This window comes from Cnephaeus nilssonii, assembly GCF_951640355.1.
Source record: "Cnephaeus nilssonii genome assembly, chromosome: 5".
Classification (NCBI taxonomy): Eukaryota; Metazoa; Chordata; class Mammalia; order Chiroptera; family Vespertilionidae; genus Cnephaeus; species Cnephaeus nilssonii.
In genome coordinates, this window is record NC_137076.1 from 17713427 (window position 1) to 17728990 (window position 15564).

Consider the following 15564-nt stretch of genomic DNA (forward strand, 5'->3'; position numbering starts at 1 on the left):
AGATAGAGAGCCAGAAACATCGATTAGAGAGAAACATAGATCAGCTGCCTCCTGCACACCTCCCAGTGGGGATGTGCCCACAACCAAGGTACATGCCCTTGACCCGAATCGAACCTGGTACCCTTCAGTCCTCAGGCCGACGCTCTATCCACTGAGCCAAACCAGTCAGGGCAAGTTATTTTTTTCTAAGAACTGAATTGAGATGGGAGACACTCGAGAAATGAGGTTTGACTGTATGTACACGAAGATACACACAAGCACACACGTGCACACATATTCATGCCAGACTTCCTTGGAAGTTTCTTGCCCAAGGCCGCCGCTCATGCCAGTGTGTGGCGGGAGCTGTGCACAGCAGTGTGCTACACCTCTTGGGACATGTTTGCACAAACGGGAGCAATTTCTCGGTTGATGGAGTTTACAAGCAGCTGTGGAACAGATACCTTAATGTCTTGGTAAACAGAAACCAATTAACATCCTATCTGCCTGTTGATAAAGGCCTTTCCTTTTTCCAGTTAATGGGCATTAACTTTCACCTAGGAGAGCTGAAGCATCTTACATAACCGCTGCTCCTTGTTAACCCCAACCCAGCCAGCTGCTGTGTGTTTCTCCTGGCTGCATACACTTCCACACAAACTCTGGTCACTGCAACCCTGTGCTACAGTCAGACACACAAGCATCCACATACAAAAAGATCCGGAACATTCTAAGGTTAATCACTGTCCTTGGTCTTTGCATTCAGTGAGTACTGCCACACTTGTTGCCAACTGCACTTGGAGTAACCTAAAACAACTGAGGCACTCAATGGTACGAAGGGGGTACACTTGTGTAATGGCCGAACCCCAAAAGCCTTGTGTTCTTGCCACACAGACAGAGCCTAGCATAGCACTTACACCTACTTAATTATTTGCTGGGTGAATGAATTAATTCCCTGGACATACCAAGTTCTGCTTTGGCTAGACTCCCTTTATACCTGGCAAACTCCTCTGCATCCTTCAAAGCCATCCTAAACATTCTGGCCGCACCACCCCAAAGTTAGTTGTTCTGTCCTTCACCGAACACTACATAGCTCCCTGCCACTTTCATTTGCTTCCCCTGCTAGGCTGGGGGTCCCAGGAAGGCCTGGGCCTGGGTCGTGCTCAGTGTTCATGCCTAGCAAGGAGGCAGAGACACACGCCTGTAGACATCATCCCGCCCCGGGAAGGGCACCTCCTCAATCTGCCTCACCCCCCAAGCAGGAGCCCATCCAGGCTTCTTGCCATGCCATGCTGGTGTTGTGAGAAGGCGGGTTTCAGTGTGTGACTTTGGATTAAACATCTCTGGACCTCAGTTTCCCAATCTGTCACTATCTTCCCAGGCTGGTGCTGCTAGAGTGGGTCACAGGTATTAGTACCGTATTTTCCAGCGTAGAAGATGACTTTTTAACCCAGGAAAATCTTCTATACGCCTAGTCGTCTTATACGCCGGAAAATACGGTAAGTACTGTTTTGCCTAATAAGGAGTCAGGTGGGGCTGGGAGGGAGCCCACAAAACACCACCAATCTCCCAGCTCTCACCATCCAGCAGAGCACCGACCTCTGGAATCCAGCCCCCTAACTCTCCCTCCTCCAGGTTCATCTCTCCAAACTGTTGAACAAACGTGGACAGAGGTGCCCCGCTGCCCATCAAAAGGAAGCGCCTGTTCCCCACCAAGCACTCCACCACATCATCCTCACTACCCAGCACAACAGTGGTGCAATCTCTGACTGACATTCAGGCCTGGCCATCATTTGGCTCTGGCCAATGTACTCCAGGAAAAGGGGCCGTGAGAAGCCCCCAAACCTGCTCATTCTTTAAGGCCTGGCTCTTATGCACCCCCTTGCCAGATCGAGGATAGACCAGCCACAGACTGAAGTCTGAGCAGCAGTGGGTAGCACCTCCCCACAGTGCTGCAAGCCAGGAGCACCACCCTGTCCCCTCCCCGCTCATGGCCACAGGGATTTGCCAACAACAGGGTAGGGGGAGGGTCTCCCACATTCCCCCCCCGGCACTGAACTATTCCACCAGGTGTTTCCAGGAGTGCCTGTCCCAGAATCTCTGGGGACACCTGTACAGGACTCCTAGTCCCCATCCCAGACTGAAGTCAGAGCCACCAGAGTGAGGCCCAGGAATCAGCCCTTTAGACAGGATGGGGGAGAGACACACTGGGCTGACAAAGACCGAAGACCTAGTAGGTCTTGGGTCAGCATGGCTGTCACTAACCCGATTCATCCTGCGGCAAAGGCACAGGGCCTGGAGAGGGAGCAACAGCTCTGACATCTGCAGGGCACATTTCATCATGGAGCCTTGAAACCCTTCTCAAGCATGGTCTCCAGTCCAGGTACCCAAGTCACAGCTGGGAAGGCACAGGCCATCAGAGGTTCTGAGCCCTAGGTCTGCTGACCACTCGTCCACAGTGGCTTCAACCTGAGCACTCTCCTCCGCTGGCTTTTCCTGCCTCTCTCATCAGCATCACAGACCACGTCCCTCTCAGGACCCCCTTGGGCTTCCCAACCCCTTAGCTTTCTCCTGGGAGTCACACGTCCAGGCTTGTTCATTCCCTCTGCTCACAACACCTTGCCATCGAATGAAATCCTTAATGGCTTCAGATCTTGGGGAACCTTCCTGGACCCCTGAATTAGTACCACAGCCTCTGATCAGGACCAATCAACTACAGTACCCTAACCACTTAGTGAGGGTCTGACCCACATCCACGTACCCTTCCCTTCTGAGCTCTAGTGTGTCTGCTCCCTCTGCACCTGTCCCGAGTCCTGGCACACAAATATTTAGATTGTAGAATGAGGCTTTGAGTTTGTTCTACTCCTGGAGGCCATACTGATGGCAGCATCTGTGTTTAACAGCAACTGAAAGCACAGTGCTACAGCTACTTGCTTGGATTCAGACCGACCAACACCTGTCTGGGCTCCTGTGTGTCTCTGGGCAAAAGCCTCCTCAAGCCTTGGTCTCCTTTCAGTAACACTGGGAGGACCTAGGACCAAGCTATCAGTCCAGTAAGTACTTGCCAAGGGGTGACAAAGAGCAAAACTGAGATGTATACTTTCATTCACTTCTTCGGATCCTTATTAGCTCTGGGCAGATGCCCCCACCTGAGGGAAGTGAGTTGGGTGATCAAGGGAGCCCACAGGGGCTGCCCACAGGGGCCATCTGAGGGGGCTGGGGAATGTACTACCACCCTGCTGGCCTCACCTTGCTGGAAACAGCAGAGGCAGCTGGGCAAGCACTTCCTCGGATAACGCTCTGATGAAAATGCTGGCTTCACAGCTGTAGGGGTTAAATTGGGTCCCACAAAGTTCATATCCACCCAGAATTTCAGAAGGTGACCTTATTTGGAAATAGGGTCTTTGCAGATATAATTAAGGATATTGAGATGAGATCATCCTGGATTCAGGGTGGGCCCTAAAGCCAATGACTGGTGTCCTTAGTAGAATACACAAACACACAAGAAAGAAGGCCTGTGGATATGGAGGCAGAGATCAAGGTGATAGGGCTGCAAGCTAAAAAACCCGAGGGTTGTGAGCAGCAGCCAGAAGCCAGGATGGATTCCCTCAGGGCCCTCAGTAGGAACCAACCCTGCTGTCTTAACCTGTTTGGGCTTATGTAACAGAATAGCACAGGGCTTATAAACAACAGAAATGTATTTCTCATAGTTATGGAGGCTAGAAGTCCAAAATCAAGGCTCTGACAGACAGTGGCTGTCTTCTCACTGGGTCCTGACATGGTAGAAGGGTCTAGAGTACTCTCTGGGGTCCCTTTTATAAGGCCACTAATCCTCATCACCTAATTACCTCCTGATTCCATCGTATTGAGATTAGGTTTCAACATATGAATTTTTTAAAATATCTTTTTACTAGAGGCGCAGTGCACAAATTTGTGCACGGGTGGGGTCCCTCAGTGTGGCCGGTGATTGGGGCTGATCAGGGCCAGCCAGCCAGCCGGCCAGCGGGTTGGGGAGAGGGACTGTGGGAGGCTGGCCAGCCATGGGAGGTTGGCTGTGGGAGCGCACTGACCACCAGGGGGTAGCTCCTGCGTTGAGCCGTCTGCCCCCTGGTGGTTGTTAGGTTATTTGGTTGCTTAGGCTTTTATATATATAGATTGATTTCAGAGAGGAAGGGAGAGGGAGAGAGGGATAGGAACATCAATCATGAGAGAGAATCATAGATTGGCCACTTCCTGCATGTCCCACATTGGGGATTGAGCCAGCAACCCATGCATGTTCCCTGACTGGGAATCAAATCATGACCTCCTGGTTCATAAGTCAAAGCTCAACCACTGAACCATACCAGCCAGGCTCAACATATGAATTTTATTTTATTTTTTATTTTTATTTTTTAATATATTTTATTGATTTTTTACAGAGAGGAAGGGAGAGGGACAGAGAGCCAGAAACATCGTTGAGAGAGAAACATCGATCAGCTGCCTCCTGCACACCCCCCCACTGGGGATGTGCCCGCAACCAAGGCACATGCCCTCTACCGGAATCGAACCCGGGACCTTTCAGTCCACAGGCTGACGCTCTATCCACTGAGCCAAACCGGTCTCGGCTATTTTGCTTTTTAAAATATATTTTTGTTTATTTCAGAGAGGAAGAGAGAGGAAAAGAGACTTAGAAACATCAATGCTGAGAGAGAATCATTGATTGGCTGCCTCCTGCACACCCCCTACTGGGGAACAAGCCCACAACCGGGCACGTGCCCTTGACCGGAATCGAACCTGAGACCCTTGAGCCAAACCAGCTAGAGCGACAACATATGAATTTTAAGGGAAGACACAAATTCAGTCTATAGCCCCTGCCAACACCTTGATTTTGGCCTTCTGACCTCTACAACTATGACGGAATAAATTTCTGTTGCTTTAAGCTACCTATTTTGTGGTAATTTGTTACAGTTCCCCAGGAAACATGGCAGAGTCTCTGAGACCAAACCAGCCAATGCTGGCTTGTCCCTTCGCTAGTGACCTGTGTCTGGCCCTGAGGTCACTGCTCTCCTCTCTGGACCTCAAGGGCACTCTCCTGGCAGAGATTCAGCATAAAACTTGGCTTCTGGGGAACTCTGTTGAGACCCTGAAGTCCCAGCACTCAGCTGCAGCAAAAGGTACTCAGTGAAGAAGAAAAAAAACAAGACGTTGACAAGTGTATTTTAAAAATAGCACAGTGACACAGTGACCAGGGAGGGGCTGCGGGACACAGGGAGTCACTCTAATTCTTGAGCTGAGTGTTAGTTTCATTATTCTTTCTACCTTGGTTCTTTCCATGTGTACACTATATACTTTTTATTAAGCAATAATAAAACCCAAACAAGCCCGAATAAAACTCAAAGAAGCTAATATCTTTGATCATCACAGTGTTCCCTCTGTTGTCCAACTGCCAAAATAGAAAAGAACAAAAAATAAGGTAGCATGTGGGAAAAGGCCTGACCTCAGTCTGATGACACCCTCCACCAGGCGCCAATAATGGGCAATTGCCAACAACTGAACCTTGAGACAGCTTCCCAAATAGATTTAGCATTTGACTTCTCTCAATCTCATCTGATGTCTTCATTCTTTTGCTGGATCCAAGTGGAAAAAAAAATTAGCAACAGTTACACAGTTATTCTAGCCAACTGTTCTTGTCAAGGTACCTCATGCTTGTCAAGGTACCTTGTGCCAACATCTCAGGATGTGCCCTCCTGGGACTCCAGGCGATGCCCCATCAAGCACAAGATTTCCTTCAGAGCTTTGCAGAGTAGGAACTTAAATATGTTTTGGATTGAATTATACTCTGACTGTGAAAGAGAAACAGAAATCTGTCGTTTAATTACCACCACATGGGCCATAATCCCTAAGAGATGTACAGGAAGCAAAGAAGCAACATTCCAAAGGATCTTTTGGGCTATTTTTTACCTATCAGATTGGAGACAGAATACTTGATAAACACACACACACACACACACACACACACACACACACACACACACACACAACACCCAGGCTACTAGAGGAGAAAACAGGCATTCCAACTTTACAGCTGAGAGACTGGACATCTCTGGAGGAACATTAACCATTTTAATGGACATGCCCTTTGGCCTGCCACTCCTAGGAAGTTGTTGCATTGAATGTAAGCTCCATGAAGTCAGAGGTTTCAAAGTGCCTGCACCACACACGTTCACTACATATTCGCTCACACATGAGTCTATTTGTTCAGTGCAGCTTGGTTTGTAAAAAAAAATATGAGTGACAACTTGGTAAAAAAAACAACTGGATATATAATCAACATACCCATTTGATAAAATCGGATGCAAATTTACCAGTGGTTTGAAAGGGGCAGAGGATATACTCCCCCCTCCTTCCCCTGCCCGCCCCCAACATAGACTATCTCTGAAGGAAACAGAAGAAATTAACCATGGTGCCTCTGAAAGGGGATGGGGTTCAGGTATGGGAAGACCTGCCTATTTTACTGTATGCCCTTTACAACTGTTTGATTTTTTTTTTTACCATGTACATGAATTACCTCGCTAGTTTATATATATATCCTATATAATAAAAGGGTAATATGCAAATTGTCCCCTCGACCGGGTGTTTGACCAGAGCTCGACCAGGGGACGGGGCTGGCCCATCAACCACCCGTGGCCCCCCGCCCCCACCAGCCCCAGCCCAGCTGGCCCTCACCTGTGCACAAATTAATGCACTGGGCCTCTAGTATATATATATTTGTGTGTGTGTGTGTGTGTGTATGTGTGTGTGTATATATATATATATATATATATATATAGAGAGAGAGAGAGAGAGAGAGAGAGAGAATGTGTGTACAGTATATGTATATATAAATGTGTGTATATGACCCTGGTCGGTGTGGCTCAGTTGGTTGGAGCATTGTCCCGTGCATCAGAAGGTCCAGGTTCAGTTCCCGGTCAGGGCACACATCTGGTGCAGGCTCAATCCCAGATTAGGGCATGTTTGGGAGGCAACCAATTGATATGCCTCTCTCACATTGATCTTTCTTTCTCTCTCTCTCTTTCCCCCCCTTCCCCTGTCTCTGAAATTAATTTTAAAAATTTTGTAATTAAATGTATATGACATTTATATCTGTTTATAACATCTACATATACACATACACACATTTTAAATGACTCCTTTTGAATTTGAACAGAAAACTCCAATAGCTTCAGTTTCAGGAGAAGGTGAAAGTGACATGACCCTCTGGAACATTCCAGCAACATCTTTGCAGGGAGAGAAAGGGTGGGACCCAGTCAAAGGGGGGATGGAGTGGTCGTGTAAGAGGCTCTATGCAAGCCTTACAGGAAAGGGCACCTTATTGCTTTTTTTAACAACAAAGGCTTGGTCGCCTCTGCTGCACACAGGCAAATCATACTCCCAGGATTGAAAAGTTCCAGAAAAATCATTATCCCCAGCACCACACCAGATTCCAGTTGAGCAGTTTAGCTCTAACTGTAACATTAGCTCTCTCACTCTGAAGAGTGTTGGCTTACTCTGGATGCATCGGCTTTAAGGGTCCAAGGAGCTCCCTTGGGTCAAGGAGGGGCTTCAGTCTGCAAGAGTGGGGGCCAGAGGCCCTGCAACTTCCTTCCAAGTGACCTTGCTAGAGGCAGCACCCCAGGTATTGAAGCCACACCCAGCACCCCATCCCCAACCCAGGGCTGGCAGACTCATTTTCCAGCAGCAACCAGTGGCTACCCTTCCAGCTCAGTCTTTCTGGACCCAAAGTCATGACGCCTGGAGAACAGCTGCAGAGAGGGTGGGGGTCCCCTCCCCTGCCAACCCTTCAGAAATAAACACAACAGATGGGCAAAAATGGTGGAAGTCCACAGAGAAGGATTAGCATGCTCAGGAAGGGGTGGGCTCTGCCTCCCCAATTCAAGTCACTTTAGGTTTGTTAAATTAAATTAAAATGGGAGTAATTCTGGTTTTGTCTGGGATGGGATTATTCTAAGTCCATAAATCACTTAATAGACTACCATAAATGAAAAGACAGTATGTGGGTGGGCTTTTCTTGGGAGGGGGGTGCAGTGATCCTCAGATTTCAAGGTTTGGAATGTTGGGGGGGGCGGTGTTTTGAGGATTATAGAGGGAGGCAATCACAGGAGCATGTAGAAGAAAGTACCTGCAGGTGCACTGACTGGGGGTGTGAAGCCACTGGAGTATTGCTTAGGGGCACAGGGCAGGTAGTGTGTGTGGGGGGGGATGGGGGGGCCTGAGGGCCCTGACCAAAGTTGCTCAAGGGAAGGGCAGCGAGAGGGGCACAGACCTGGATGTCAGCAAAGTCAGTGAAGGGATACCAACGGGCCCAGATGTTAGTGGAGGGCCCTGAGTTTGGGGTCACAGGCTCAGGTGTTGGTGCGGGAGTGCAGGCCCAGTTGTGGAGGCGGGGTAGGGTGGAGTGTAGGAGGAGACAGCTCCGGGTGTGCGGCATTATCAAAAGATACAGTCTCAGGAGATGTGGGAGGTGTCCATGGGTGGGGGCGCGGTCAGGTATGTGAGGGGGACCGTAAGTGGGAGCACAGACTCAGTTGCATATAGACCTAACTGTTCTGGGCGCCTGGGGACGCGGTCCCGGAGAATGTCAGCGAGGCGGACAGGCTCAGGTGTATGGGGAGGGAGGGACTCAATGAGAACTGACGCGGTGTCAGGTGTGCGTGGGCTGACGGTGAGGGTGTCAGATCCGGCTATGGGGGCTCCCAGAGCACACCAGACGCTGGGGGGGGGGGGGGGGAGCTTGGTCCTCTCCTTGCCCCCGTGACGCGGTCATTCCCCACCTCTTCCACCCCCGCCCCAGGACCCATGACTGGGCCGTGCCTCGCCCTGACCTCCGATGCCTGCGCCGCCGCGCGCCCCCCGCGCCCGCTCACCGGCTGGGAGGCGTCGCTGTCACCGCCGCCGCTGCCGCCTCCAGTCACCACAACTCCGCCTCGCGTACCCCTCCTGCGCGCGCTGCGGGAGGGGTCCATGACGCGCCCCGATTGGCTGTGCGATGACCAATCAGAGCTGGAGATGGCAATGATTGGTGGGCATAAAGCAGACGGGCAACCCCTAAAGCCAATCGCTGCGGGGGTACAGGCGGGACTGTTGTGAGAGACTCGGAGTGTCAAGGGTGGTCCCGCCCGGCAGAGGTGCTGGGTGGTGAGGGCCTGGAGGCTGGCGAGAATTGGAGCACTGGCGGAAGACAAGCAGCCCTGACGACCAATCGCTGGGGAACAAGAGCGGGGCTCCGAGGTGGCTGGAGCAACTGGCTCCAGTGAAACTGAGGGAGTAGCCTGGAGGGCGACGAGGATTGGCTGCGAAGCCGAAGGGTAGGGCGGGTGGCCAGCCGCAGGGGCCGTGGGCGGTGTGCCACGGGCGGAGCTCGAGTGTGCAAGGTGCAGTCAGGCCCGGAGCATGGCGGCTAGAGGTGCCCTCCTAAGCCCCACATGAAGTCCCCAGAGACCGTGGAGTGAACTTGGGCCATCTTGGCGGAAGGACTCGTGGATAATCAATCCCTATTATTCCGCTGCAAACGACAGGGAGAGGGGGAACTCGCTGGAGTTCACTGAGGCTGGCATTCTGCGGCTCCTGGTTGGTGTGAAGACGTGGAAAGAAGTGGAATCCTACTCGTGCGCTTTGTGGTTTTCTGGAAGTGTTGGACTTTTCCGAGTTCAGCTTTCTGTCCCTCGATCCAATGGCATCTCAGTCTGGCCTCTTCCCTGCTATAAACCTTTGTAAATCTTAACCACAATCCCGTGAGTTTAAAGCTACCACTGCCCCCCTTTTACAGAGCATACAGAGGTCAAGCTCCTTGCCCAACACCACAACGCACTTCGGTGGCTGGATCTGGGTGTGAACCCAGCAGTCTGCTTTTTGGAAGAGGATAAGGCAGTGTCAAAAGAATAGCTCTGGATGCCTGAGAGACCTGGGTTCCAATTCCTGTTCAACCACTGACTCACCCACCGCACAACCTTGGGCACTTTGAGCCTGTTTCCTCATTGGGACAATGATTCTTACACCTGGAGAATTTATATTCCAGCCCTTGCCTTGATCCTCTGGTGAATGCTTTTGACCCACAAGAGGTCACAACAGGACTGTGAGCCTCAGCTTCTCTGTGAGGTGTGGTTCATGGAATTCTTTGCAGCCAAACACCAGCAGTTTAGGGAGCCATCTGTCATCCAGTGCTCTGCTGTCACTGGCACCTCCCCCAAGCCCACCTGTTCTTTGATTCCCTTAATCTCCAGGAGAGAGAGGGTTACAAATGTTCCCAGATACTGGCTCTTATTACACCAGGTTCAGGTTGGGGTTGGTGGGAATTCAGTTCAGAACCAGGAGTCCTGGGCGGGAGCAAGGCTGAGCTAAGCTTTAACCCTTTGCACTCGCTTGCTTTTTTCTCGATTCCTTTATTCTACTCAGGATTTAACTTTTTAAATACCCCAGATTTTACAAAGCACGGCAGTAGAATAAAAAACTGGAGTTTCTTTTCATACAAACTTATTTATTTGGATTTTTTTATATTTCAAATTATTGATACATTCAAAGAGTAATTTTAATCTCTATAATTTTTCATGGTGTGATATTTTTTGAAACATTCACCCACATGAAGACCTGGTTTACATTCACATGTTTCGCAAATATAAATCGTCCCTCTTCTTCCTCCTTTGATTTTTCTGTTAGAACAAACAACACAATCTTTGTGTTTTTTGTTAGGGTGAGGTGTGATTATATGGAGCTTTCCATCTAAACTTTGCTCTAAGTTAGTGGATAATAATCTACCCCTGGAAGTTAGTGTACCATCTCTGAATTCTCCAACAAGATCATGTACTAGTTTCCTAATAAATTTCACATGCGTTATCGGTTTTTCATTTTTTCTTTTTTGGCATCAGTTGAGACGGCATTTACATTTTACTTGTCCTTTCATGCTAATGAAAACAAGAAAAGATACTGGAAAAATAGACAAAAATCCCCCTTCCCCCCGCGGTGAAACTACATGTCGAGTGTGGCTCGACATACGAGCTGCTACCGATGCTGTGTCGAGTCACACTCGACATCCGAGTGCAAAAGGTTAATAAGGGTTCACATTCCAGGGTTGTACTAGCCGCTGGTAAGTGCTTAATCCATGACGTCTCTTGGAGGAAATGACTGGGGCTCATACTATAGGAAGTCACTAGCCCAAGACCACCATCTGACTTATGCTAGTCCCATGATATCCCTGCCTCCCCTCCCCTTCCATACCTCCTAGCTGTGTTTAGCTTCCCTGAAACTTCAAGACCATGGTCTCCATTCTGCCCTCCAGAGAAAAGGAGAAACCAGAGTCTGCCGAACACCTACTGAAGTGTCAGGTCCTTGCCAGGCCTTCCCAAACACCATGTCACATGACTTCCAGATCGGGGGTGACAGTGTCCACTTTGCAGACAAGAAAACCTAGCCTCATGTAACAAATGTTCCTTGCTGGAAGGGTGCAGGGCTGGGTTTGATCCCTGTTTTTTTTGACTTGCTGGCCACAGGATCTTTAGCAAGTGACTCAAACTCCCTGTCTCAGTTTTTCCAACTAACTCCCAGGGTTGATGGCAGCATTAATGAATTGAATGGAAGTAAAACTCAAATGCATTGGTCTGCAGTGAGAACTCATTGATCATCTGTGATGGACAAATTGTTCTTAGGGACTGTTTCCTTTTTTATAAATAGCACTTTATGGAATGTGGATATAGACCAACTATGAGTGTAATCTGCCACCCGAAGAGGGAGATATTAATGCTGAAGGAGTCCTCACCCACAGTCTCCATCTGCCAAGCCCTGTGAGGGAAGCAGCAAGCTCCTGGAAAGTCCCATGGTACTCCCCAGGGACAGTGCCAACTGAGGCAAGGGTCAGGCAGCATCCTAGCACCCAACTGCTCCTTCTAGTGCCAGAAACACTGGCTGTGCTCTGGCTTCTGTTTGCTTGTCAGCAAGCTGGCACCAGCCAACCTTCCTCTACCCTTCCAACAATGACAGGCAAAGCCCCTTGGCACCAGCAACTGATAGATACCCCACCATGGGCACCTTGGTTGTGACTGGCCAGCTTGCTCAGGATCCTAGCTCTTCTGAGCTGGCCTGGTTGGCCCTGCGCAGGCCACTCCCTCTTTGTCCCCTAGTTCCCTCTACTTCTCTGGGATCCCGGGAATCATCTCTCACACCAGCAATGAACTAGGCTTAGGGACAAGGCTTAATCAACCGAGACCAGAGAGCCATTTGCCCAAGGTCAGGTTAGCAACACTGGCAACAGAGGAGTGGCAGAGGCAGGCCGAGCTGTGTTCTCATCCTGTTTCAGCCCCCCAAATGCCAGTGAGTCTATTTCTCATCTGGAAAAATGGGGTTCACAGGCTATGCCTCTCAGAGATGTTTGCAACCAAGGACCCTAGGCCCTTCCCTGGCTGGAGGGACACAACAGTGACTACAGCCAAGCCTGACTGGTCTCAAGGCAATCTCAGTCTCCCAGAGGCTCTGAGAGTCCTAGCCACTCATCCAAGAGCACCCAGCAACAGAGGCACAGCCCAAATGTGCTGGCACCTCCCTTGCAGTCATGTTCCCCTCAGCCCACGTTTTGATGTCATCAACAAGGTCAGGGAGTACTCCTTGGGGCGGGAGGGTGCTGTGCTGGGCCTTGCAGGGAGCTATGGCCCAGTGCTGTGACAGTCCATTTTCAGTTGAGTTGGCCAAGGCTAACCAAGGCCAAGGTGGCAGTGCAGGGACTAGAATCTAGGCATGGCCAACTTCTGGGAAATGTGGGGTCTTCAGCTGGACATGGGATAACCAGGCTGAGGACATCTAAACAGTCCCTAAGTGCACCCCCTGAAGACAACCATTTCCTCTGGCTAAGGTGGGAAGAACTGATAAACGGGAGCCACCCATCCCCGAAGAGGCCTGCAGCTATAGAAAAGCTGGCAAAGAGCCCAGGGGTAGGCCATGGGCTGTGCGGGAGGCCTTCTCTCCAACCACCCTATGTACTTATTAATTTACTCCGGTATATGTTCAGAAACGTTTACAGCAAGCTGGAGCAGAGTGGGGAAAACAGGAGCCTACCCACACAGAGTGGGAGGCAGACAAACAGGAAAACATACAAACAAGAGGACCTCAGATAGCGTCAGAGGTCAGAGGCATAGCACAAGGGGTGATGGGACTGGGAAAGGGAGAGGACAGAGGGAAGGGTACTCCAAAAGGAGGGCAAAGGCCCTGAGGTGAAGAGGCTGGTGTGGCTGGAATCATGATTAAAGGAGAGCATGAGGAAGATGAGGGTGGGAGTGGGCAGGACCTGGAGTGCAGTTTGGTTTTATGGTGAGGCCAATGGGGAGCCATGAGCAGATTGAGAGCTGATGTGGGGCAGGAATCACAGGGCAGCACTCAGGTTTCCTCAGAAACTGGCTGGCAGCATCCACCCTCCCACTCACCCCTACCCCACTCCTGACCATGTGACAGATGAAGTAACATAAGGGTTACAGGGCCTGAGGACTCCCCAAGGTCACAGTGTTATAGTCATTTAGACAGACATGAGCAGAGCAAGGATAATGGACCAGGTACAGAAGGTCACCAAGACCAAAAGCCCTGGGTGCCTAGCAAGGGGCAAAACTAGGAAAATAATAACCTCACCCCCAGGGTAACCTTTCCTTCCCTAGCATGTGGCTAGTCATGGGGTTTAGACCCCCTGACCTTTTCCTCCCTAAAGATAACATCTAGGCCTCAGTTGTATTTCAGCTCACAGCTCACAATGGCAGCAAAATCAGACACCTGACACCATGGCTGTCTCAGGACCAGCTGCACTGACTATTGATGCCCTGCCCAGGCGCCAACCAATCAGTGGTGACCAGGACCCTGAAAAAGCACACCTGGAAAGCTGATGAATGCCTCCCCTGAGACCTCCCCTAAGATTCCCACCTGCAAGAGATAAATACCATCAATGCAAAGGACCCAACCCATGCTCTCCCCAAGGGGAGCATGCCTGTGCCATTCCCTTCCCCCTCTCCTTCCTCCACAGGCACATATTCCCTAAACTCTGAGGGACCCCACAAGACTTGCAACCAGGGTAGCAGTGGGCAGCAGCAGCTCGTCCTGGGCAAACTCCCTGAACTTGTCTCCAAGGCCCCCTTTTCTCTGACTTCCCAGTGAGCCAAAGCAGCCAGCCTAGACTCTCCTGTTGCTTCTACTATGTCCTTCGTTGTTTCACTGTCCTGAGTGTGTTTTTGCTGCAGCCAACAAATTCTTGCTTGCTTTGCTGCACTGTGTCTCTTGCTTGAAATCTTTCCTTCAAGTAGATAAGAACTGAAGTCTTGTCTTGCTGGTAACAGAAGGACTGTTCCAAGGTCACACATTTGGCTGAACCAGAAATCAAAGTCAGGGCAACCTAGAGCAGGCAGGGATCCTTCTCCTACACCCTTGCCAAGTCCCTGGTGAGGGGAGATTAGGGCAGGGTACTGGGGCAGAGGGTCATGTCAGCCTAATTGAGCAGGCAGGGTTCGCCCAGCTGGGGGCAGGGGAGACTTGGACACCACAGGGAGGTGGAGCCAGGGTACTGACCTCACAGCTATTTGTATTAGCCGATTTCCATGGAAACCAGGAGCCTTCTGGGAAAAGGGCTTGAACTGATGTTAAGAGTGGAAATGAGTCCCTCCTCAGGCTAAGGGAAGTGAATGACCAGTAGAGAGTGTATTCCGAGCCCACCAGGGTCTTGAGGTTACTCTGACCCTAACCAGGCCATTAGGAATGCATGAGCTGCCAGATGACCACAAGATGCCCCCTGAGTGTGACTACAGAGAAAGCTGGGGTCTGCCAGGCACCAGTGCCTGGGGACCCAAGAACACTTGGGAGATGTAGTGGGCATCGGGGTACCAAAAGTGATGTCCATCCTACAGATGGGGAAACAGATTCAGAGAGAGAAGGAAGGCTGCCCAAGCCACTTAGCAAGCAAGGATCTCAATGTGGTCAGGAGGGGGAGTACAAGAGTATCCTCCTGGGTGACCAAGGTGAAGCTAAGACAATCAGGCACCTCCCATGTCTCAGCTCTGCTCCAACATCGAAGGTGAGCTCTCTATCCCCCCCCCCCGCCCCCGCGCCTCCCCATACACACACTCCCTGTTTTATGGAGGATCAAATCAAAGCTCAGAGAGGTTACATCACTTACTGCAGGCCACATAGTTGAGTGGGGGTTGGATGCTAAGCAATTCAGCTCCCCAAGGAGATGTACACTCAGAAGCAGCAACCTAGGTGCCTGCAAACCCCAGGCTCATGCCAACTGTGGCCCCAGCAACATGCCTGTCTGAAAGCAACATCAGATCCTATATCCCAAGCTGTTCTCAAAACTTCACTTTCCTCAGCAACCCCATGGCCTGCCCAAACGTCCACTCTCCCATTATCTGAGACCACTGGCTGCAAAGCCCCATACCCCTGCATAAGGACCTTGGAAGAGAGTCCGCCATTTTTCAACCAATGGTCTTTTTTAAAAAAAAAAAAAAAAAAAAATATATATATATATATATATATATATATATATATATATATATATATATATATATATTTTATTATTTATTTGAGAGAGGAAGGGAG

General features: G+C 50.2%; 1 protein-coding gene across 1 annotated transcript in view; it reads right to left on the reverse strand.

Annotated features, from left to right (window-relative positions):
- The window catches only part of SLC25A42 (solute carrier family 25 member 42), a 33328-nt gene extending 24376 nt beyond the window's left edge, over positions 1 to 8952 (reverse strand). The window contains exon 1 of the mRNA XM_079771437.1: positions 8877 to 8952. The gene's annotated coding sequence lies outside the window, so the exon portion shown is untranslated. The remainder of the gene's footprint in view (positions 1 to 8876) is intronic.
- Between the last annotated feature and the right edge of the window lie 6612 nt (positions 8953 to 15564).